The sequence below is a fragment of the Eumetopias jubatus genome, unplaced genomic scaffold (assembly GCF_037043125.1).
Source record: "Eumetopias jubatus isolate StellerSeaLion01/CBP00866 unplaced genomic scaffold, mEumJub1_p1.0 scaffold_5, whole genome shotgun sequence".
NCBI lineage: Eukaryota > Metazoa > Chordata > Mammalia > Carnivora > Otariidae > Eumetopias > Eumetopias jubatus.
Window position 1 is genome coordinate 101,792,757 of NW_028274811.1, and position 6,942 is coordinate 101,799,698.

A 6,942-nucleotide genomic window follows, 5' to 3' on the forward strand; every position below is an offset into this window, starting at 1 on the left:
GCCCTGGGATGTAACAGCTGCTGTGTTCTTTTCCTTCCTTCGGAAGAACACAGATGACTGTCTTTATGAGAGGGGTCTGAATAGAAAGCAGATTTCTTATGTCACTTTTTTCTTTTTTTCATTAAGTTCACCACTATCATCCACATAAGGAGATAGACAAAGTTGGCCATAACCTGGAACACTCTTTTGCTAAATTTAAAGAATTGGTTTACGACTTCAGTACATGAAACTACAAAGGGTATGGTGGGAGGCACTTGGAATGATATTTGTTCTTCCTATTGTGATTTCTGATAAATTAGTGAGTGCAAACACCATCCAAACCAATTTTACATATAAGATACAGTGCCTAGAACCAAAAAGCTTTCGGAGGGCTCTGAAAATGTTTTAAATAATATATAAAACTTACAGACATACGGGCAGTAGCAGCAGCGCCGGGTCCCGTGTGGAGGTGCTCTTAGCAGTGTTGTTTCTCCAGCAGCGGCAGTTCTCACTACAGCGCCAGGACGAGTCCGGTTCGTGTTCATCCGCGGAGATCTCTCTCGTCTCGCTCGGCTGCGGAAAATCGGGCTGAAGCGACTGAGTCCGCGATGGAGAGAGAAAAGGAACAGTTACGTAAACTCTTTATTGGTGGCTTGAGCTTTGAAACCACAGAAGAAAGTTTGAGGAACTACTACGAGCAATGGGGAAAACTTGCAGACTGTGTGGTTATGAGGGATCCTGCAAGCAAAAGATCAAGAGAATTTGGTTTTGTAACTTTTTCATCTGTGGCTGAGGTTGATGCTGCCATGGCTGCAAGACCTCATTCAATTGATGGGAGAGTGGTTGAGCCAAAATGTGCTGTTGCAAGAGAGGAATCTGGAAAACCAGGGCTTCACATAACTGAAGAAGCTGTTTGTTGGTAGAATTAAAGAAGATACTGAGGAACATCATCTTAGAGATTACTTCGGGGAATATGGAAAGATTGATACCATTGAGATAATTACCGATAGGCAGTCTGGAAAGAAAAGAGGCTTTGGATTTGTTACTTTTGATGATCATGACCCTGTGGATAAGATTGGGTTGCAGAAATATCATACCATCAATGGTCGTAATGCAGAAATAAAAAAGGCTTTGTCTAGATAAGAAATGCAGGAAGTCCAAAGTTCTAGAAGTGGAAGAGGAGGCAACTTTGGTTTTAGAGATTCTCGTGGTGGTGGTGGAAATTTCGGACCAGGACCAGGAAGTAACTTTAGAGGAGGATCTGATGGGTATGGAAGTGGTCGTCGATTTGGGGATGGCTATAATGGGTATGGAGGAGGACCTGGAGGTGGCAATTTTGGAGGTAGCCCTGGTTATGGAGGAGGAAGAGGAGGATATGGTGGTGGAGGACCTGGATATGGCAACCAGGGTGGGGGCTACGGAGGTGGTTATAACAACTGTGGAGGAGGAAATTATGGAAGTGGAAATTACAATGATTTTGGAAATTATAACCAGCAATCCTCTAACTATGGTCCAATGAAGAGTGGAAACTTTGGTGGTAGCAGGAACATGGGGGGACCATATGGTGGAGGAAACTCTGGTCCTGGAGGCCGTGGAGGAAGTGGGGGTTATGGAGGGGGAAGCCGAAACTGAGCTTCTTCCTATTTGCCATGGGCTTCCCTGTATAATATAGGAGAGGATGAGAGCCCAGAGGTAACAGAACAGCTTCAGGTTATCGAAATAACAATGTTAAGGAAACTCTTATCTCAGTCATGCATAAATATGCGGTGATATGGCAGAAGACACCAGAGCAGATGCAGAGAGCCATTTTGTGAATGGATTGGATTATTTAATAACATTACCTTACTGTGGAGGAAGGATTGTAAATAAAAAAAAAATGCCTTTGAGACAGTTTCTTAGCTTTTTAATTATTGTTTCTTTCTAGTGGTCTTTGTAAGAGTGTAGAAGCATTCCTTCTTTGATAATGTTAAATTTGTAAGTTTCAAGTGACATGTGAAACCTTTTTTAAGATTTTTCTCAAAGTTTTGAAAAGCTATTAGCCAGGATCATGGTGTAATAAGACATAACGTTTTTCCTTTAAAAAAATTTAAGTGCATGTGTAGAGTTAAGAAGCTGTTGTACATTTATGATTTAATAAAATTCTAAAGGAAAAACAAAAAAACAAAAAACCTTACATATGAAAACAGAAAAATTAATAACTGTTAAATTGTTCATAAATCATTTTCTGGCAATTAGACAACTACAGTTCAATGCAATTCTTACATAGATGTAAAAATCATAATCAAACCTAATGTGTAAAAATCATTAAAAATGATGTATCTCATAAACTGAAAACTATAAAAATTAGAACATTCTCTCATTTATTAAAATTATGACTTGTATGGGTTTGTGGATATATTTTAATATGCCTAATACAACATGGGGTAAGGGCTCCTGGCCTCGAATATATGGACCATGAAAGTCCTAAAATGGCCCTACTGTCATCTATTCACATAGAGGTTATGAGTTCTTTTTTTGTCACTCATCCATTTATGTCTTCCTTTTCCCAAGCCACAGAGTCCATTTCACCACTCTGTCATCTGAATCACTCCAATTTTCTAGAACTCCAGGCAGTTCTTCCTGCCTCCAGTAGTGCCTCTCTCTTGTAAATGTTCCTACTTCAGCTTAATGTGATCACCCATACAACTCTCACCTTGCTCTCCCTTCTCAGTGGCTCCCAGCAGCCCTGGCAGAGTAAAATCCAATCTTTTTAACATGATAGAAAATAACCTCCCAGCCAACCCCCCAGACTCCTTTTTCTCAATCCCAACCATTGTCTTCTCTTCTCTTTTCCTATGTATAAACACTTTTATTCATATTGAACTTCTTGTTCTTTAATTAATATTTTTGTCTCCTTTGCACTTTTGCATGTGATGTTCTCTCTAATGGAAACATTTCCTTGTTCATATTCCACTGTACAAGTGAATAACATCTCTTCATTGTTGAGATCTTAATTTATAAAACATTTGTTCTGCTTCCCAAGATAAACTGGGTGGTGGTTTTATTGGCTCCCAAATCTCTTCCCCTTTCCCTTCTTGAGCCCTCCTCTCTCCATCCGTAATATTCTACTGATGGTTCTTTCTATATTTGTTTGTTTGTTTAGGTTCTTCTATATGTTATATCCAGTCCTCCTTCTCTATATTTCTTTCATACTATTTTCCTCTTTGGAATTCCCTAGCTCATTCTTTTACTATCTAACTCTTCTGCATTCTCCAGAGTCTTTAATTCATACCACCTCCAAGTAGCTTTCTCTGGTTACTGCTCTCCACTATAACAAGAAACAATTCTCAGAACACATGGCATACATAATGTATTTAATTTATTCAACATTTAGCATGTACTTCTCCAAAACATCACTGGCGTCTTGTCATATATGTTTATCAGCTCTGGTATGAACAGTTCTGTTAGGAAAAGAACCAGTTGCAACCTCTGTAAGGCAAAAATTCCATGTATCCCCTGAAACACCTATCAAAGTGGTCTATCTACATATTGGTAGTTGGTTAAAAAAAAATAATGAATTGAATGAATAAGTGCATATGTGACAAAATAATGATCTTGTTGAATAAATAATGGCAAATGGGAAAGGCTTATTTTATAACAGTTGAAAAAACAAATTATGAAAAGTTATTTAAAAATCAGATTATAAGAAATGTCAGAGCTATGAATCTTTAATAAATGTAGCTTAGAGAAATCAGTAGTGATAACTTGCTATGAATTCTCAACCAAAATAAAATTGACTATGGTGGGAATCTTAAAGAAAAAATTTTGTATACAACAAATCCAGTGTTCTGTGCACATCTCCACATTTTCTTAGCTGCACATTATTTTCAATGAGCTTAGACTTCTTTTATATCCCGAATTGAAGGGATTAACATAATGCAACGTCCGCTGATGAATTGTTATTTGATTTGCCAGTGTTTTAACCTCAGAACACAATGTTGTGGTAATTGCCACCTGTTTCTGTATTTCAGTCAGTAAAATACTGTTGTAACCTTTAGCCTTCATGTTTTGTGAAGATGATAAACAGTGTAGTGCTGTGTTAAATACACCAAACAGAGGCATTAAGAAAGCAATTAGCATCTTCTTGATAGGTTAGAGCGTAGACATTGTGCTTATACGTGCTACTAATATTACTTTCTTTGACTTTAACATTAAAAATACTAAGAAATAATAAAAGAAGAAATTGAGATTTGAGAGAGAAATCACAGAAGTCTGTTGTATGACTTTTAATATCCCTACCAGAGGTTTTATTTCCACATACCTTCAGAATAACAAATAGCAGCAGCAATAAGAAACAGAACAGAAACAGAACTATGAAAAATAGGTCAAGAGGTTTTAGTTTCTGTGTTTTTTGATGTTTTGCTGTGTTTTGTCTTAACTGAAGAAAAAATAGAGTGCCTGCGTTGTTCATTTTGCTGCCAGTTTTGTTGGTAAGATGAACCACAGATTTTTGAATCTTAGAAATCAGCTTATGGGAGGTTTTGTCTACTGTCTAAAACAGTATACTGGCAGAGATCAGTAGCTGTCCACCAAACATTCTTGCTTATTCTATCCATCATGTACAGCTATGGCTGGCAGGTGGCTGGTTAGCTAGAAGCTACATTTCCCTGCATCTAAATTGAACCATATGACCAGTTCTTGTAAAGGGAATATAAACTATAGTGGTGTGTTTTATTTCTGGACATAGTTGGTTAACAAAAAAGGGTATGCCTTCTCTATACTTTTGTTCATTTCCCAACTGATTGCTGGATGCAAAGGAATTTGAGGTCTTTGCATCCAGCAGAGATTGGAGATGGTGCAGCCAGAAGAGTCCCTGAATTCCCTAAAGGAGAAGGGCTGCTCACTGGCCAGGAACATCTGCTCAGGGATTATGAGAGCAAGCAGTAAACTTCTATATGTAAGCCACTGAAATGTGGCGGTATATATCATTATGGTAACTAGAGTTATCCTGTGATCATTAACCCTAGTCTTGAGATCTAAATGGTACTGCTGCTATTCACATTTAGATAGTTTTGCTGCCAAATTTAATTGCATACTACAATCTTACCAAACACAATTCTAGAGTTAAAATCTTTTTAATCATTTTTAAAAAAATTATCTGTCTATGGTATTCAGTGCCTTTGATGATAAAGTGCTAGCAATGCATAAATAAATAATTTAGGTAGTGCATCTCCTTCCAATCTAACAGGAAAAACAAATATTACCCAATTAATCACAATTATAATAAGTGCTATAAAGGAAAAACAAAACAAAACAAAATGAGCTATGATAAAGTAAACTGAAGATCTTATTCTAGTCTGAGGGGAGGCAGAACCAGGTAAAAGTTCTGAGAAAAATATATTTATGGGCCAGATAAAGAGGGGGAAATGAGAGAGAATAGCATGCAAGAAGGCCTAGAAATGTGAAAAAGCGTGGTGCTCTGGAATTTTCTGTTCATTCAGAGATATTCTGTATGTTCAAGTAGTATGGTATTCCCATGGAATAAGCACTATATTGCCACTCAGTCAGTAAATAGCTGGCATGTACAGATCAGTTACCATATGCATAGCACACTCCTTGGTGAAATAGAGGATATAACCATATGTAAGGAAGGTTTCTGACACCTGAGATGATACAGTCTGCCAGGGAGTCAATATTAAAACTCCTGTAACAAAGAATAACACAAATATCACATAATCAGATTTGACTTCCCATTTATCGCTAACATTCATACACAAACAGAGCTAAGGTGAGTACTTCCTTGGATTTATACACAGATTCTGGGACAAAAACAAACAAACAAATGGTTCACTTCCTTCCAGTGGGGTAACTAAGCTGAAATGCTGTGAGTTCTGATTTACCATTGGTTGATTGTCATGTAAAGGAGGCCAATGTGTAGAGGAGAAGTGGAACAGAGAGTTGGGGGGATAAGGAGAATAAAACAGATGATGTCACTGCTTAAATTTCAGGATCCATTTGTACCTAATGCAAAGTACTTAATTCTTAATTCTCTTCTTTCTCCTTCTCCCTGTTCATCTATATTGTTTTCTTCTTCTTTAAACTGGTTTGTGTTAAGTGAAAGCATGTTCAATAAAACAAAGATAGGCTCTACAGAGCCCTATACATTAGAAAGGGGATCTTAGTGGTTGCAGTTAGGCGTAGAAAGTAAAGTTGGTTGCCACTTAAGTGGGGGTTAAACTGAAGTATAAAATTAGGTCTTCAGGAGGATGTTCCTCATTTATGAAGTCCCCTTAGTGAAAAAGTTTGGGATCAGGACAATGAATTTTATAAAATTTGTTGAAGCATAGCAATGTCTCATAGAAATTCTTGGATTTATTAATAGTTACATAAAATTGTATGCATCCTTTAATTAAAACTCAGTAAAATATAAGTGCTGAAGCATTTGATCCATGAAATATAAATGAGTTACAGTCAAAAGTTTCTTTCATTCTTTCCCATTTTTTTAATGACCTACATATTGTAAACCAAAAATATATTCCTCCTTAAACTTAAGCATAATGGACACTAGTTTGATCAATTTTTGTGGTATTTTCAGCTAACTTTTAATTATGACTCAAGCAGCAGTTGTGAAGGATTGAAGGCTAATGTATAAAGCCTTAGGCCATTCCATTAACAGGCTCCTAAAGAAAGCCAAACTTGGCTCACAGAATCATAATGAATAACATATCACACAGATTCAAACATAAGAAAGCAAAACTGAAGCATTAATACCTTGAATGTGAGTGATGCCAAGCATTTTCTCCCAGTAAAATCACAGGTACTAACCTATGAAGCAGGGAAACGAGTTTTCCTAGTTAACTGAAGCTCTTCTTCCTATTGTATATAAAGTACTGATTTTCAGTTATCAATACACTTTATGCTAAAGCTCTTTTGGGTATAATTCTCATCAAAACCACTCATTCATAAATTAGATATATCATATAT

The 6,942-nt window shown here is 36.8% G+C and overlaps 1 pseudogene; it reads left to right on the forward strand.

Annotated features, from left to right (window-relative positions):
* The first annotated feature begins 430 nt into the window (after nt 1-430).
* LOC114211993 (heterogeneous nuclear ribonucleoproteins A2/B1 pseudogene) lies at nt 431-2,085 on the forward strand (annotated as a pseudogene).
* Nucleotides 2,086-6,942: the final 4,857 nt, after the last annotated feature.